Raw genomic sequence first — 18,191 nt, forward strand, 5'->3', positions numbered from 1 at the left:
AGTTATCAGGTCACTAATTAAGATTATCCGTTGTTATTAAACACTCCCAGCTACCTCTCTACGTGAGAGGCAATTCACACTCAGGCTTATCGGCAATTATTCCTGGGTTAGCAATAATGACTGAAGGGTTCAAGTGCCAAGTATAGGTTGAAATCATTATCTAACTGTGCTTGTGGCCACAAAAGCAGCAGAACAGTGTTTTGTTGTTCCTGGTGTTGGTGGTAGTGTGTGTGTGTGTGTTGAATATGTGTAGATGTTTGTGTTGATATAAGACATCTTCCTCACCATATCTTCTTAAAAGATTTCTTTTGTTTTTAACTATGTTTTAAGTATGGCTCTGTGCATGTGAGTGTGAGTGCGGGCCCACAGAGGTCAGAGACATCAGATCCCAGGGAGCCTGAGTTACCAGCAGTTGTGAAGGGCTCAGCATGGGTTCTGGGAGTCAAACTCTAGAGTCTTTCTTGAAGGTCTCTCACTCATCCTGGAGTTTGCCAGTTTGACAAGACTGACTGGTCATCAAGTTTTAGCAGGCCTCCTATCTCTGCCTCAAAGGGCTAGGATTACAAGGTCCTGCCACTCTGTGGAGCTTTTTCCATGGGTGCTTGGGATCAAAACCCAAGTCTTCCTTGTTTTCAAGACAAGCACTTCCCTCACTGAGCCACCTTCTCAGCCCCTTACTGCTTTTTGTTTGTGCTTTATTTCTTGATTTTTTTCCCCCTCTTTTGGAGCTGGGAGATAACTCAATGGTTAAGATCACTTGTTGCTCTCTCAGAAGACCTGGATTCAATTTCCAGTATCCACATGGTGGCTCACACTCATTCATAATTCCAGTTCCGTGAAGCCAAAGTCCTCTTCTGATTTCCTCAGGCACCATGGTGAACCTACATACATGCAGGCAAAATTCTCATACACATAAAATGAAATAAATGCATCTAAAGAAAATTAAATACCCTTCATTTATGAGGCACTTGCCTTGAGGGCTTCCAAAGAAGAAAGGGACCAGAGGGGCCCAGACTCTGACTCTTAGCTCTCAGACTAGAAGTAGACACCAATAAACAGGCTATGGTACAGACAAGTGATTGGGCAGAACTCTCTGAAGTCACCAGCGAGCCCTCACTCATTAGGTGACAAATACGTGCTGAACACTTGCTACCTTCCAGGCTCCATTTGGGAAAGATAGAAGATCCAGTCTCTGCCCTGCAGGAACTTCCATGCCAGGGCTAATGGACCACAGGCAGCAGAGCATAGAGGAATGTCACAAAAGGCCATCAAAGCAGGAGGGCTTCAGATGTTCAGAGTGACCCTGAGCTGATAGCACTAAGCCTTAGGCCAGAATGTGGCTTGAGAGGGACTGTCATAACCAGAGCCACGCACATGTTCTGGTCTCTGTCCCCAGCTTTTCAGGATCTGCCCCAGCCTCCTTTGGGTCCTTGAGGCTGCCACCTCCTCCCAGAACTATACCAAGACCCAGAATCTCTAGGAATCCTGCCTTGCACTCCCAGCATGCAGCTGTGAACAGGATGGTGATTTGAACCTTCCCCAGCTGGAGAACACTGTGGTCCAGGTGTGAAGGCAGAGATGATGGCCTAAATGCCTCTTGTTCCCCAGATCTCTCCACACAGTTCCTCTGCAGTTGCTGTTAACTGGTGGCCAACACTTGACTACTGGGAGTTTGGCCATAAACAGGTTGCCAGAGCTCCAAATACAGCTAGCTGAGAGATGATAATGTCCAGTTCATGTTCCCTGTGGGGTGGCCACATTCTGCAGGGGACAGGCTCCTTCAACACAAACATGTTCTCCCCTGTCCAGACCTTTCTACCAGCCCCATGCACCGTTGACAGCCAGGCCCTTCCCCAGTGACTTCGCATTTTAACTGCAGTGTCTCTCTGCTGTCTGCTTTTGCCATAAAGAGGCATGTTTGACGAGGAACGAGACCACAGCCTTCACAAGCCAGGCCAGCACAACCTCCTTTCTGCCTTCTTCCTCTCTGTCAAGTTCACTATCTAAACATGCACATGCATCTCCCCTCCCTTCCCCTAGCACTACATTCTTTTTAGTTTTATTTGTTTATTTTTTGTTTGAGGCAAGGCTTCTCTGTGTAGCCCTGGCTGTCCTGGAACCCACTCTATAGACCAGGCTGGCCTGGAACTCAGAGATCCACCTGCCTCTACATCTTGAGTGCTGAGATTAAAGACATGCCTCACCATGCCCAGTGTTTTATTTTTATAACACAGGGTCTCACTATGTGGCCCTGGCTAACCTAGAACTTGCTATATAGACCGGGATGATCTCAAACTCAAAGATCTGCCTGCCTCTGTCACCCAAATGCTAGGACTGGAGGCAAGCATCACCACTGCCCGGCTCTTTTTACTTATTTATTTTAAGAAAGAAAAGAAAGCTGAATATTTATTTCGCTTTCGGATTCTGTGCTTGTGCCTTCAACATTTTCACAATTTTCTGCTCCTCAATAAGGAAAGCCTGCTTGATCCTGTCATGGACACTTGGCACACGTAGAGACACCACAGGGCCAGCTGACATGGTTCTTTGTCTAAGACAATCTCATAAGGACTTCCGGTCTCACAGCATGAACCCCTCGAAGCCTGCCTGGGCACACACCACATGTGGATATAAGTGCTTTCCCAACCTCCTTGGTATAAAGGTAAACAATCCTGTAGCCAGGGGTTCGAGACAGCCTAGTTTTGTTAGAGTCTGTATGATGGGAAAGCCTAGGACAATGTGTCAAATGCTGAACCACTCTGAGTGCCTCTCAGCCCTGTGCCTGGAAGAGGGAGTTGGTTGGATTTTTCTGAGACAGGCTCTCATCTGGAACACAGGCTGGCCTTGAACTCACAATCCTCCTCTACCTGGAGATCTCCCAGGGCTATGATTGCAGGTGTGAGACCCTGTGGCCAGCTGTTGCAACTCCACAATCTAAGCTCAAAGTACAGACAATGGCGGTACAATGATACAAAATGCATCTCTGGCCCTTTGTTCATGCTGTCTTTGTGGCCTGGACTGCACCTGGCTATTCCCTGTCAAACACAACACTAACTGCTTTTTATTGTGTGACTTCTTTGCTCGGGTGCTTCAGTTTGGTTTGGTTTGGTCTGGTTTGTTTGAGACAGGGTCTCACATAGCCCAGGCTGGCCTTAAACTCAAGCTCCTCCAGCTTCTGCCTCTTAAATCCTGGGCGGCAGTCATGTGCTGGTATACCCTGCTTTGCTTTGGTGTTTTTGAGACATGATCTTTTAATATCACCCAAGCCAGTCTTGAACTTAAGGCTCATCTGCCTCGGCCTCCCCAGTCATAGAATCACAGGCAGGCTTGGTGACTGCTTTCTAAGCATCTCTATCAATAGCACCTTCTCAAATGACTCCTCCCTACACTTCCTCCTTGTGAGCTCCTGAGCTCCCAAGCAACCCACAGTCAGTCCCCTCCAGGCGCAGCAATGAAATTGCCCTTGTAACCTGCCCTAAGATACTGGAGTCAGGCAGTGCAAGCATCTTCCCGACACCTAAGACAGAAGGTGCTGCAGCAAAAACAAATGTCTGCTGGACAGCTGAACCTCTGGGTTTTGATAACCACAAAAGGAAAAGAGAGGAAAAAATAAGTCTGGGGCTCTGCAATTAAAATCACATGGCAGTTCACACCCATCTGTAACTACAGGTCCAGGGGATCCCTATTCTATGGGAGATGTCATTCTGTAAATATGTTTCTCTTATTGGTTAATCAGTAAAGCACTGTTGACAAATAGGAAGGCAAAACTAGGAGACAAGGATTCTGGGAGATGTAGTAGAGACTTGAGAGAAGAGGTCCCGACTATTTCTTCAGTAAGATACAACCACATGGGAACACTTAGATTAATAGAAATGGGTTAATATTTAAGACAGAACTAGCCAATAAGAAACACTAGTAACTGGCCAACATTGTTATAATACAATGTCTCTGTGTGTTATTTGGGGCTGATGCAACTCTGGGACAAGGCTGGAGGAAAAATGCTTGTAACATGTATGCAAGTAAAACACCAATGCACATGAAATAAAAACAAAAGAATTTTAAAGTCTGGGAACATTTCCACATTCTATAACATTCAATTAACCACAGAGCATGCCTCCTGGGGGATCTGTTGTGTAGTCACCTGCTGGAGGATTGGGAAATTCAGGGACATGATCTGCCTTACTTTCTCCCTGAGCTGTGGAGTTGGGGGTAAAGATAGGGGCTGGATTCCTCTTTGATTAAAAAGGCTGGGCTCTTCAGCAAGCTGGTAGCAAAGCCAAGATGGAGACATAAAAGCCTCGCCTCTCCTCCTCCTACCACAGCAGCATAGCAGCATGAATGAGTGTGCATACGAAGTCCTCATACTGTCCTCATCATATTGAGCCCCAACCCTAAGTGTGCATCTTCAAAATAGCCTGGGTCCCATTGCAATCTCATTAAAAGGTGGCTCTGTCCAGCCCCATGCCCTGTTTGGTGGTACAGGCAGAAAACAAGCAAAACAGACTTACAACAGCTTCCATTCAATAGTGGGCCATGAGGTCCACATGTTGTAAAGAGGCAAAAGGGTATGTGGAAGTTCGTGGTCTCACACACTTGCCCACACAGTGCTGCCCCAAAAGGGCAGAAAACAAGGTCCCAGTAAATGTACTGGGGTATTCAGGTAGCACTAACAGGGTCAGGAAGGATTAGGATGCCATGAGCTGCCTCACATGACCACAGACAACTGGAAAACCTTGATTATGTTTGAAGGTTAGACCATGGTAAGGTATCATGAACTGCCTAATTCTACTGACGGAATGATGGCTTCAAGGCACAGTCCTTGTGGGCAGGAAACACACCCCAGTGCCCAGGGCGGGAAACACACCCCAGGGTCCAGGGTGCAAGACCATGAAGCCAGCAGTTTTCTCTGCCATCCCTGAGAGGGGCAGCCAGTGGGAAGTGGGACTGTGTCAGACTTGCGGCTGTTCTGAACATTTGAGGTCTTTTGCAAAGTCAGTCAGGGCTGGCAAGATGGCACAGAGGTAAATGTGCTTTGCACTGGAAGCCAGACAACCTAAGTTTGATCCCTGAGTCCCACAGTGAAGGAGAAATGTGACTCCCAAAAGTTGGCCTCTAAACTCCTCATGTGCTCACACACACACACACACACACACACACACACACACACACACACACACACTAAAGAAAATTGGGACCAGCGAGGGAGCTCATTAGCTAAAAGCGCTTGCCTTGGTAAACTACGTTCAGTCTCCAGCACCCACATAAAGTTCAAAGGAGAGACCTGACTACAGAGAACTGTGTTCTGACTTCCATTCATCCTCGGTGGTGAGTGCACACCTACAATGACACAACACACATAATAATAATGCTAAATAAATTTAGGGGGAAAGTCAGGTGACTCATCCTCAACCAAACAAGTCACTTCCTTCCCTTGGTCTCAGTTCCAATATCTATACATGGCGTAACCGCCACCTTTTCCATCTCAGTTCCATGACATAATGCCCACGTTTCCTAGGAGCATGGCCTGGCCCTTACCCTCTTAAAGGGAGCATCTGTGATCATGGCATGAGACTCTCACAAGGGACTGAAGAGCTGGCTCAGTGGTTAAGAGCACTTGCTGTTCCTGCAGAGGACTCAGGTTCAGTTCCCAGCACCCACACTGGTGGCTCACAGCTATCTGTTAACTACATGCTTCTGGCGTACGTGGACACTACACACACACACACACACACACACACAGAGAGAGAGAGAGAGACAGAGACAGAGACAGAGAGAGAGACAGAGAGACACACACACACACACACACAGAGAGAGAGTACAGACACACATGCATCCAAAACACCCAGAACAAGCCTGGAAAAACAGATATGTATCCCTCAGCTACCTGGGCACCCACCTCAGTACTCAGGAGGCAGAGGTGGGTGGATCTCTGAGTTTAAGGCCAGCCTGGTCCTGGTCTACAGAATGAGTTCCAGGACAGCCATTGTCTTAAAAAACAAACAAATGGATTCTCACAGGATCTGTTCTATTAAACAGGCTCTGTGGTCAAACAGTTGGGGGTTGGCTCATCAGAGCCTCACTTGAAATTCTAGCTGTATCTTCCTCCCGCCCTCTGCCCTGCATCCTCCCCTGCGCCCTTCTGGAGGTCACCATCCATGCTCCTAAGCTGGATTTATGTGGAAATGTTTCTTTGGTCTGTTATTGGCAGGAGTGAATAGACAATTGTTCACATATCCCCAGAAAATCACACAACAGGCCAGTAGTTGTTTTTGTTTCTTCTTTTGGTCATGTTTTGTGAGAGAGGGTCTCACGCAGCAGTCCAGGATGCCTTCAAACTCCAGGCAACCCATCTGTCTCAGCCTCCCAAGGGCTGGGGCTACAGGTATGTGCCCCCAAAACCATCACAAACCTTGACAATTTGCAGAACTATGTGATTTATTTTTATGTATCATGTGGGTATACACTGTGTGCACACATGTGTATTTGTGTGCATAAGGGCACACTCACCTGTACACACCTGTGTAGAAGCCACTGGTTGACTTCTGATGTCTTTCTCAATCATCTTCATGCTAGTTTTGGGGGTTGAGAGGGAGGGTTAGATTTTTTTTTTTTTTTTTTTGTAGTTGTTTTGAAACTGGGTCTCACTATGTACCCGTCTCTCCTAGAACTTGCTGTATAGACCAGGCTGACCTCAAAGTCACAGAAATCCTCCTGCCTCTAGATTCACATAACACACCAAAAATAAATAGTCCTGAAAGCTTTGAAACTTTATGAGATACTTGGGTCGACAGAGAGAGCACCAGACCTCAGCTTCCCACTCCCATGTGATGGAGCCTCCCACAAGGCTGACCCTGGAGCCACCTCGTCCCAGCACAGCGGGCCAGATGGACATCCGACCCACTGCGCCCTTTGGCTCATTGCTCCCAGGAATGTGGAATTAGAGATCCAAAAGGCTGAACTGGAAAAATGACCACAGAGACTGCTCAGAGCACAGTCAGTGTTCGCATTATGAAGAAACCACAGCCGAGTCCAGGCTGAGGCTTGAGAGAAACATGAAAATAAAAATAAAATAAGATAAAAAAAAAATCTAGGGCTGAAGATGTAGCTCAGAGACATGGCTCAGTAGGTGAGGTTTTTGCCCAGCACATACAATGCCCTGGGTTTAATTCCCAGCATCACAAAAGCCAGGAGTGATGGTGCACACCTGTAATCCCAGCACTCAAGGCATAGAGGCAGCAGGACCAGAAGTTTAAGGTCATGTTGGCTATGTAGTGAGTTCAAGGCCAGCCCTATCTCAAAACACACCAACAATAAACAAACATAAATAAAAATAATGGCAACGATAATGATAATAGCAAACAGAACACTGTCTCTCTACCTTGCTCTGTGCAGACACTTGTGTTCATGAATGCACCCGCCCCCACATACCCTACGAAGTGTCATATTAACTTTTACAGATATTGAAGTTGAAGCACAATGACTTGTCATGCGCCTGACTTCCATCACTGATGCCGTGAGCCCCACCCGAGCCCCTCTCACTGGACCCTCCCGAGGGCATCTTTAGTTCTTGACAACAAAGCAGGCTGTGACCAGAGACAGTGGTACTCCCTGTGCCCAGGCCACTGCCACGTGCAGGGCGAGAGGAGCACCCTCTCCTTGTACAAGAGAAGGCTCAGCCCCCTGCTTCTGCCTCCCTGTGTCTTCAAACAGGAAAAGGTAAAAGGCCACAGTGAAAAGTCACCGTGGGGTAAATGCGAGCCAGGGACCTCAGAAGCAGCTGCCGGGGCAGACTCTTGCCCACCAGCCCAATACCACAGGCTCATGGGCTAGCCTGTGTGCCCGGAAGCCCTGCCTCACCTACAGCCTGAGTGTCTGCAGCCTCTCAGGAGGGGGAGCACCTGCAGCCTCTGATGAGCAAGGGTTTGGGTGGCTCTGCCTGGGGCCTGGGCACATAGCCAGAAAGGACAGGAGGCAAGGTCTTTTCCTCCTGGCTTCAGATTACCACCTACCAAGAGCTCAGAGTTAGTTGCTGGTCAGCTGACAGAGCCTGGAGACTGTTCTAGAAGCCACCACAGGGATGGAGAGACAAGATGAGGGGGCAATGCAGAGAATGGGAACAGCAAGGGAACCAGGGACAGTATGAGCTAAGCCAGGGGACTGGGCCCAGACACAAGGTCTCCAGAAGGGAACAGACTCAGCTGGGGAGGAGGCTTGGCAGCTGCCAGCCTGCCATGACACTGGCCACAGATATGGCCTGGCATGAGCCCCAGAAACCTCCATTGTCCCTGCTTTCACCACCTCCCGGGGCTGGGACTCTCTACCAGCTCCCTGGTCCCCAGATGAAAGACGCTTTCTAAGAGTCATGAAACTGTGCCCACTCAGTGCCCACAATGGGCCCTTATGTGGCTGCACCCTTCACATAAGCTCCAATCAGCAGCACCCAAGAAGCTGCAGGCTGGGGTTTTATAGACTGGCTTCTAGGACCAGCCCGAGTGCTCATTAACATCCAGTCCCCTTGTCCTTGTATGAGGGAGGCCCTGCTGGATCCCTCCCATTCACTGAGTCACTGGCCCGGCAGGGACAGTCTTTGTCCTGCTTCATGAATATGGAAACAGAGGCCCAGAGAGGGTGGGCAACCAGCCTGAGGCTACATAACCAGAACCTTGCCAGCTCAGACTCACACAGTCCTGTCCTCCCATTCCTCCCAAAGCCCATACATCATATTCTCCATGCCCAAGCCCCTTCCCTCTCATAAGAACAGATTTGCAAGACCCCTCTTTGAAAAGTTTCTACACCCCAATAAGCCTGTCTACTGATGCAGCAATCCAAATCAGACTAAATCAACCTGAATTTTAAAAAAAAAAAAAAAAAAAAAAAAAAAAGCCCACGTTTAATGGATACAGCTCTCCCCGATGGCCTTCCAGCGCCCCAGAGAGGAGATGGGGAAAGGGAGACAGTTTAAATACCCTGTGGGAGTGGTCTTGAGCATCTCTGGGGGAGGGGCCATTATTTGGTGGGCTTTCTGAGAAGCAGCAGGGTTTGGAGGGAGATGGGGTGGAATCTCCACCATAACACTCTTCACATGGGGACCTGAAGCCCAGAGAGGGCAAGCAACCTGCCTGAGACACACAGCAAGAAAGCCCTACATTCTAGGTCCACCTCTTACCTACCCCAAATTTCACAAGTGGGGTTCAGCCTCATGGCCCTGATTTGTACCCTCCTAAGTGTCACCCCAGATATGTGACTCATATTTGTTGTTGTTTTAGTTTCTTAGTTATTTTCCTGTGCCAGGAAATAGAACCTAGGGTTTGCTCTCACCAGGAAAGTACTCCATCATGAAGCTAGAGTCACAGGCCCTGAATCTCACTCTCTCCTGGGGCAGGTGGTGGTGGCAGTGCATGCCTTTAATCCCAGCACTCAGAGGACAGAGTCAGGTGGATCTTTGTGAGTTCAAGGCCAGCGGCCAGAAAAAAAAAAAAAAAAAATCCAACAACAAAAAAGCCCAAAAAGTCTATGAAGGGGCGGGAAGGGTCTTAGCCACGCTCCCATGGGAGCTGGTCAGTGTGGGTGCCAGTGCTATGCTTGTCTGTCTGGATCTAGACCACTGTCTTTCCTGGTAGACCGGCATAAGAGTCAGGACAGGACACACGGTCCCCTCACCTGACACATTTCATACACTCTTCAAGTGCCAGGCCATCCCTATGCATCTTTCTAGAAACCAGGAGTCTAGCAAAACAATGGTGTGTCCCCAGTCTCTCAATCCCAAGGAGTCACTTGGGACCCTTCTGGTTCCATCCATACCTGAGTCCCTAGCTCCTTGCAGTGTCTGCCTCTTCTCGTCTTCTGTTGGTCCCTTCCCACCCTGCACCCTGCAGAGACAGTCTGAGAAAGCAGACTGGAGGGACACAGATCTGCAATCCCAGTACTGGGGAAGCAGAGGCAGGAGGATCATAAACTCATTGGTAGCCTAAGCTACATAGCAAGTTCCAAGCTAGCCTTGGCTAAGTTCCAAGGTAGCCAGCCCTATCTCAAAACAAATCCAAAGACAAAGAAAAAAGGCAGTCTACAGCTCCTGGCCTCCTGGTTTCTTTTGTGCCAAGACACTCCACTTTTGTCTGGCAGACAGATGGGTAGCTCTGGTGTCCCAAACCCTACAGAATGCCTTAGACCTTCACATCAGCTACCAACCAGCAGGACCAGCACCCAGGCCCTTTGTGGAAGAAGTTCTCTCATGGCCTGACCCACCCTGGGGAGCTGGCTTGGAACCTGGCCTGTGTCACTATCTCCTTCAACTTCTGCTGCCTGTGAGGAAAGCAGCCTGCCCAGAGGAACTCCTGGATACAGCGGTTCATCAGTCAGGCCAGGAGCTGACAACACACCATTGTCCCCTCCATCACCACCATCACCATCCTAACTGTAATCCCCTCCAACACCATCATCGCCTTTAGGTACTTTCTGACTCTGGTCAGATCACAATAATATCTCTCCTTGAGTTAGGAGCTAGCGCCATCCTTTGCTACACACGAGGAAGCTAACCAACACAGATAACCAGTCCGCAGCATAAGCAACTGTAGTGCTTGCCAGTTATCTGTCACCCCTGCTACTCTAGACCCCCTGAAGGCAGAAACCTGTCTGGTACTGAACAGGCATTCAGTAGACTGCCTTTGGATGCATGGGTGGATAGGTGGGTGGGTTGGCGGGTGAGTGTGTGGATAGATGAATGTAAGTTGGATGGATGAATGGATGGTAGATGGACACATGGGTAGATAGATGGATAGATAGCAGACAGATGGATAGAAAATAGGTAAGCATGTAGGTAAGCATTATGGATGCATAGATAAAATTGGATAGACTGATGGACGGAAGATATATGGATGGTAGACACATGTAAAGATAGGTAGATTAATGTATGGGTGGTGGATAGATGGGTAGAAACTGGTGAAGAGGGGTTGAGAAGGTGGCTCAACAGTTAAGAGCACTGGCTACTCTTCCAGAGAACCTGGGTTTAATTCCCAGCACCTAAATGGTTACTCACAAATGTCTGTTAATTCCAGTGCCAGGGGATCCAACACTCTAACAGACATACATGCAGGCAAAACATCAATGCCCATATAATACATAAGTCACTACAAATATTTTTTAAAAAGGAATTGGTGGAGATAAGATGGATGGATGGATGGATGGATGGATGGATGGATGGATGGATGGATGGATGGACAGATGGAAGGGGAATCCAAGTGAAAACTAAGAGGAAAAGAGATTGTGGGCCCTAACGCCTCCACTTCCAGCTGCTCACCCCCTAGGAGAGAAGGAGGAAGCTGCATGTGTTTCCTCATTGGAAAATCCCCTGGCAGGGATTCCAGCGGAGACAGAGAGGAGTGTGTTGACATTTTTTAGGGACAAGGAAATAACGAGTGTGGTGTGATGAGACACCTTGAGAAGGCTGAGTGAGTGACAGCAACGGCAGAAATGATCCTGCAGGCCTTCTCAGACACCTCTGTGCCAGGGAATTGCACCAACCCCAGCCCATGTCCCCAGATGGAGCTGGGAAGGGGTGTAGGCAGCCATAAACTGTACCCAACAAGTGAGCTCCCTGCCCTGTGGCTGCAGGGTGGGGCCTGGGAACAGAGCGACGGATTTGGTTGGAGTCACCCCCACCATCACCTACGAGCTCTTAGACCCCAGGCCAGTGGGCATCCTGGCAGCTCAGTCAGAGCTTTCCAGCCTGGCTCTCCTTCTGTGAGAGATCTCATGTGACCCACGAGTCCTTCTATCTCTTTATCAGATTCTGGGGCAAGACATCCTGAAGAGATGTGCACCCACCCCTTCTCTGAGCAGTTTCCTGTTGGAGAAACAAGACTCATGGGGGAGGGGGAGGCATGAAGACATGAGACCCAGGTTTCTAGTTGCTGGCAAAGAAAGGCTGGGTAGTGGTGATGCACACCTTTAATCCCAGCACTCTGGAGGCAAAAGCAGGCGGATTTCCGTAGATTTGAGAGAAGCCTGGACTACAGTCAAGTTCCAGGACAGCCAAGACTGTTACAAAGAGAAACAGCCTCTAAAAACAAAACAAAAAAAGGAGAAGGAGAGGGAGAGGGAGAAGGAGAGGGAGAGAGAGAAAAGGGAGAGGGAGAGAGAGATGGGAAGGAAGGAAGGAGCTGCGGACTGCTTGCCTGGCAGTCGGTTAGTCCTGGCTTCAGTCCTCAGCAGTACAGAAACCAGGCATGGTGGTGCATGCCTGTAACCACCCAGGCACATGGGAGGGAGAAGCAGGAGGATCCGAAGTTCAGGGTCATCTTCTGATAAACCATGAGTTGGGTCTACATGAGACCTACAGGAGAGAGGGGGATAGGAGAGAAAGGGAGGGAGAGAGGGAGGGAGACAGAGAGACTGGACATATGTGTCTTCCCCAGCCCTTTAAAGACACCCATCCAGTGACATAAATGAAATATGCCATTGTTCCTTTTGAAAGTAAAAAGTTTCTGCACCCCAATAAGCCTCTCTGCCTCCGTAGCAATCCAAATCAGACCAAATCAAACTGAATTAGGCAAAGGGAGGTTTAATGTTTACAATGCTCCTGGATGATTTTCGGGGGCCCCCAGAGTAGAGATGGGGAAGAGGGACCGAAAACCCACATGTCTGTTTGGGGGGGCAGTTTAAATACCCTGTGGGAGTGGTCGTGAGCATCTCTGGGGGAGGAGCCATGTTTTGAGGGCTTTCTGAAATGAGATAGGGTTTGGGAAAAGGGAGGGGAGTTGGGGTGGAGCTTCCACTAGAACAGAAAGAAACAAAGAAGGGTTGGGATGTTGGGGTGTTGGGGACACTTACTATGTATCAAGTTTAGAGCTATGACTGGGAAAACTCCTCAGCTTTGGAAGCCCAGGGTTGAGCAAGTGACTCACCCATGGAAGGCACTGGCGGGCTCATAACCCCAGCCTGACCCCTGAACCTCCTTTCTCCACTGATACAAAGGACCTTCGCCATCAGGCCTCTTCTCTCCAAGAAGGGCCCTCAGTGTCCACAGTTTATGCCAAAGGCCTGGGCTTGTGTGACCCTCACTCCCATCTCATTCATTCCCCTCCCCCAGAAGCTACAGATCTCTACTTCCCCGGGACTGTGGCTATGGGCCCTGGGACAAAGGCAGAGTGGCCAGAAGCCACTGGGCCCCTGGAGACCTCAGACCCTCAGAGCCAAAGGGCTCTTAGGAATGATGGAAACCAATCCTCTCCTTTCCCGGAAGGGGAAATGGAGGCCCCAGGAGGGCAAACCCGGGTTTCCACCCCCACTGTAGCTCTGAAAAACAAGCCCACTGCAAACTCTTATCAGATAGAAGGAAAACTTATCAGATTCGATTGCTGCTTGCTCGGGTGGAGAGACGCTGGGGTGGAGGAGGGAAGCTTGTCTGTCTGAACCACTGCTTCCCTCACTCAGCTGGCCATCTCATGGCTGAAACGGGGCTTGCGGAGCTCTCTCTCTCCACACCCAGGTCCTCGTGTCCCCCCACACTGGGGAAACTGGGAGCAAGCAGGGTACCCTCTAGCTAGGAGCTGAAGACTTGAGGTAGCCACTGTGCCTACTCAGATCCGTCCTCTCAGCTCCTGAAATTTGCTCCCTGGAGTCCGGCTTTCAGGAATTGGAGAACCTCTAATCTGTCCTGCTTTGTTTTTTAAGTTTTATCAACTTTGGTGTCAAGTACCTTTATTTTTCCTACCGTGCAAACCCCCCAAAACAGGCTCCCCGCCCAGCTCCTGAGCACCCTGGGAGACCTCTCTCCAGGGAACTTCCATTCCAGGAGTGGCACCCACTTCCGGGGATAAATACCTGTTTCATAGCCTTGCCCCCACCCGATGGCCCTGTGACCTGAGCTGAGTTCAGTCTAAGCCTCCCCAGCATCGGCACAGCCTGTGCTCCAGAATCACAAAGAATAGACATCAAGAACTACACAGTCCAGCTAGTCAGATGGCTCAGCAGACAAGGACGCTTCCCTCCACACACACGCTATAGAACACGTTTGTCATTCCCCTACACACACACACACATACACACACTAAAAATAAGCACACATATGCACACACATTGATGCACAGCCACGCACATGAGAACACACACACACATGCACACAGAGTAAAAAGAAATGTAAAGAGACGTGCTTACGGGGTTCAAGGCCCCTTAAGTACCTTAGATACCAGGGTAAAGGTCAAGGCCCTCACAGTCACCAAAGAGCCTGCAGACCTCGGTAGAGCAGCTGCCTGTGTAGAGGTTTGGGCTTGCTTGGGTTGGGTTACTGTCTTGAAGGAGAAGGGAGCGGCTGTTGTGGAGACAGGTCTAGGATGGCCTCATACTCATGGCAATCCTCCTGCCTCAACCCCCTGCATGTTGGCATTACAGGTGTAAGCCACCACATCCTAGCATTTTAAAGAAACCCCATTCATGACTAGGTAGACCCCTCAGTGAAATGGGAAATCAGAGAGCTCTGTGTGGCTTGTGCTCTACACATGGTGGTGCCCAGGGAGTGTACTGGTGGCCATGGCAGTGTGGGGGCCACTGTCACAGTCATAGTCTGCCACTAGCAGGGTGGGACAATAGATCCTTCACATGCTTTCCTCCCCACCACAGCCCTCCAGACTGACAGGGGACTTCTCCGTCTAGATGACAGGGACATGGGAGGGTCACCCTGTAAACCCCCCAAAGTCTTTAGCTACTGGGGGGCTGAAAGCAGGTGGGTGGTAGCTTGGCCTCAATGGAGAGGTCACCCCACCTCTGACACTGTAGCTAGCCAGGCTCTCCAGGGAAGGAAGAGACCCTGAATCGGTGCCATCTCAAAGCTATGTGGCCTCAGGCAGGATATCTGACCTCTCTAGGCCTCTGTCCCATAAGTATGGGGACACTCATCATGAGGGTCAGTCATCATGGGGGTGGTTGTTCCCACCCTGTTCAGTTAACCAATGAGTGCTCTAAGGGACCAGCAACACGGGCTGGCTTTGTAGACTGTGACGTGCCTTGGGTGAGACACTGCCTTCTTGATCATGGAGGGTCCCTTCATAGAAAAGCAAGATAAGGTGGGAGATGGCAATAATGAAAATAAAATTAAATTAAATTAAGAAGCAGCTGGGACCTAGGCCTCTCTTCTCCTCTGCCCACAGCCACCCTTCCTCCCCCAGAAACCCCAGCTCCCCTTTCCCTGAGCTATGAGATCTTCAGGAAGTTCCTTCGCCTCTCTGGGACTGTGATCAGAGTAACACGTACTCAGAAAGGCTGTTGGAGGATTAACCGTGTCATACAGGCACCGCACTGTGTCGGCCAAATAAAAACATGAAACAATGGTCCAGTGAGTTTATTATGTTATCATTGGCCAGATGCTGACTAAACAATGAAAAAGACTCTTTCAGAAATCAGTGAGCTATCTGTCACCAGAGGTATTCAAGCTGTGGCTAAACAGCCACCTGTCAAGGGACTCAAGGCAAGACGGACCACCTGGTGACCTTTAAAATGCCATCCAACCACAAGCCAGTAAAATCCCTGCCAAAGAATTGTATAAACCACCATCCTCCCCTCCAGATTTGAAATCACAGGGATGGAACGGGACAGGGCTGGCCACCAGGGTGAGGACATGGGCAGAAGCAAACAGGTATGGAGCAGCGAGGTTTTATGCTTGATCAGGAAGGGACCTGCTAATGTTCAGCCACTGCATCACCCATCCACTGTGCAACCTCAGCCTCAATTTTCTGGTTATGGAAGGATGAGGTTGAACAGGTGTTCTGAAGCCATGGGCCCACCCTTCTCAACCTCATTAACCCTAAGAACGAGGGAGAGGAGTTCCCACCACACACGTGTGCTCCTGGCTCCCCCCACATTCCTCCTCCCACACCTCCCTGATCTGCTAGCCAGGAGTCAGGATCACCGCCACAGAACTGTCAACAAGGTCCTGTCTGAGACTGACCAAGCCTCCCTGCCATCTGGGGGAGAGCTGGGCATCCCAGAGCCCAAGGCTATCAAGACAAGGAGACCCTCAGCTCCTCCATCACATTCCAGGATCCCCCTCCAAGTCTGCAAAGATGGCTTAACTGGAGAGAATGACTGACCTGGATTGCTCAGAGTTAGGACGTGGTCCTCAGGGGAGAAGATGCAGTGACTGGGGCAGGTGCCACGGGTGGAGAAGTGTCTGCTGGGGAAGCTGCTGGTGGAGCAGGCAGGAGGCTCCGTTCTGATACACAGGCTGCCGAGCAAGGCCTGGCTAGGCTTGCAAGCAGCCCAGGTGTATGAGTCACTTACCAGCCAGACCTGCTAGGCCAGTGCATAGGACATGAAGGCGGGCAGAGGGCGGGAAACTGGAGGGCAGGAGAGGGCCCTGGCCACCACAACAAGGAAGAGTTTGGCTGTGTCAGGCCCAGCCTAGGAGGCCCAGGAGGTTAGCCACAGGAGGAGGGAGGAACAGAATAAGTCAAGATGAGGCTCCAAGGTGTGCTGAGCACAGGGCTCAAGATAAGGCCCTGTAGTGGGTGGGGGTCTACATGATCAGACCCTTTAACTAGGGAAGATGGGAAGGACAGACATACACCAATCTGAACAGATTCCCTCCAGTGAACTGGGTGACTGCAGACAAGCGGTCTGGTCTCTGTGAGTCTCAGATATCTGCCAGTTACACTGCAAGTGTAATTATAACAGCCTCTGCATGATAGGGCTGTCTGGAGGATGAGCTGAGACACACGAGTGATGAATAAGATCAACACCACACACAGGCTTCTAGGGACAGTCAGCGACAATGGCTCAGATCGCAGGACACTTCCTTGGCACTGCAAGATAGGTAGCTGGTCTTGCCAGCATCTTTCTTGTCGCCAGGGTTAATTATCAAAGATTTGACCAACACTAAGCTGGTCAAGAATACAGGTGTCTGGATGTCAGAATGGCTATTCAGTCGTACTCTGCCTATTCAGTGAGCCTCAGAAAAGCCTGGAGACACAAAGGTAGCTCCACCCCCCACCCACACCCCCTCATCCCACTCCCCCACCAAATCCACACAGATCAGTGGCAGCATGCACAACTGTGCTCAGATTTCACACCAAAGCCATTCCGTGCTCACCACCGAAACTCCAAAGCCTTGAGGTATTAGACTGGGGACAACTGCAACCCTAAGGCTGAATCTGGCCTGTCCTTGCTTGCATAAATGAAGTGTGCATTTAGCTGAACATTGTGGTGTACCCCTGTAATCCCAGCGCTGGGGACATAGAGGCAGGAGGATTTCTGAGAGTCAGAGGCCAGCCTTGGGCTGCATAGTGAGTTCCACATGTGGGGACCCTGTCTCTAAAATGCAAAACAAACCAAGTGTGTTTGCTCCTACATTCTTTCTAGTTGTTTTGCAGACACAGCAGCCTAGCTTCATCCTGACAGAGACTGCAGCCCTGAAGAGCTCCAGGGGTTACACTGACCCTTTAGGAAGAAAGCCTGACAGTGGTGATGGTGATGGTGATGACGGTGATTGGTGGTGCTGGTGGTGATAGTGATGATGGTGGTGTGATGGTTGTGATGATGGTGGTGGTGATGGTAGTGATGATGGGGTTGGGTTATGGGCTCCACAATTCATACACAGAAAACTTCTCCTAGTGTGATTCCATTCACACCTTACAACATGGGTTCTCCTTTATATGCAGAGAGGGAAACCATGGCTTCTGAGAAAGTAACTTATCCACAGTCTCACAATGGATGGATATTTTGAATTTAAACAAACTACGTGGAAGTGGGCACAGTGGTACTCACCTTTACTCCCAGCACTAGAGGCAGAGGCAAGAAGATCAAAGCAAGTTCAAGGCTAATTTGAGTTACATAGCAATCCCTGTCTGGAGAAATTAATAACAACAAATAAGTACATTTGAACCAGGCATGGTGGCACAGTCCTGGAACCCCAGGGACATCAGCAGTTCTAGATCATCCTCAGCAAGTTTGAGGCCAGCCTTGGCAATGTGACCCCTGGTCTAAAAACAACAACAAAACTTGGATTTGCCTGAGTGAGTCCAAAGCCTCTCGCTCCACCAGTTACCCCAACAGGCAAGTCCTGGCTGGGCTTAGAAGTTCCCCAGCCCAGGAGAGCAACCTTAAGCCTGCCTCTCTGGATTCCCTCCCGGAAGGCTGGGACTCTCAGATGAGTCACTTTGCCTGGATTTAATCTCTCAAGTGGAACGAGAGGAGTGCCGCAGAAG

At 49.8% G+C, this 18,191-nt stretch overlaps 1 protein-coding gene across 2 annotated transcripts in view; it reads right to left on the minus strand.

Annotated features, from left to right (window-relative positions):
• Arhgef10l (Rho guanine nucleotide exchange factor 10 like) overlaps positions 1–16,190 on the minus strand; it is a 142,477-nt gene extending 126,287 nt beyond the window's left edge. For both annotated transcript variants that reach the window (XM_051173753.1, XM_051173751.1), the window contains exon 1: positions 16,080–16,190. The gene's annotated coding sequence lies outside the window, so the exon portion shown is untranslated. The remainder of the gene's footprint in view (positions 1–16,079) is intronic.
• Positions 16,191–18,191: the final 2,001 nt, after the last annotated feature.

The sequence above is a fragment of the Phodopus roborovskii genome, unplaced genomic scaffold, assembly GCF_943737965.1.
Source record: "Phodopus roborovskii unplaced genomic scaffold, PHOROB, whole genome shotgun sequence".
Classification (NCBI taxonomy): Eukaryota; Metazoa; Chordata; class Mammalia; order Rodentia; family Cricetidae; genus Phodopus; species Phodopus roborovskii.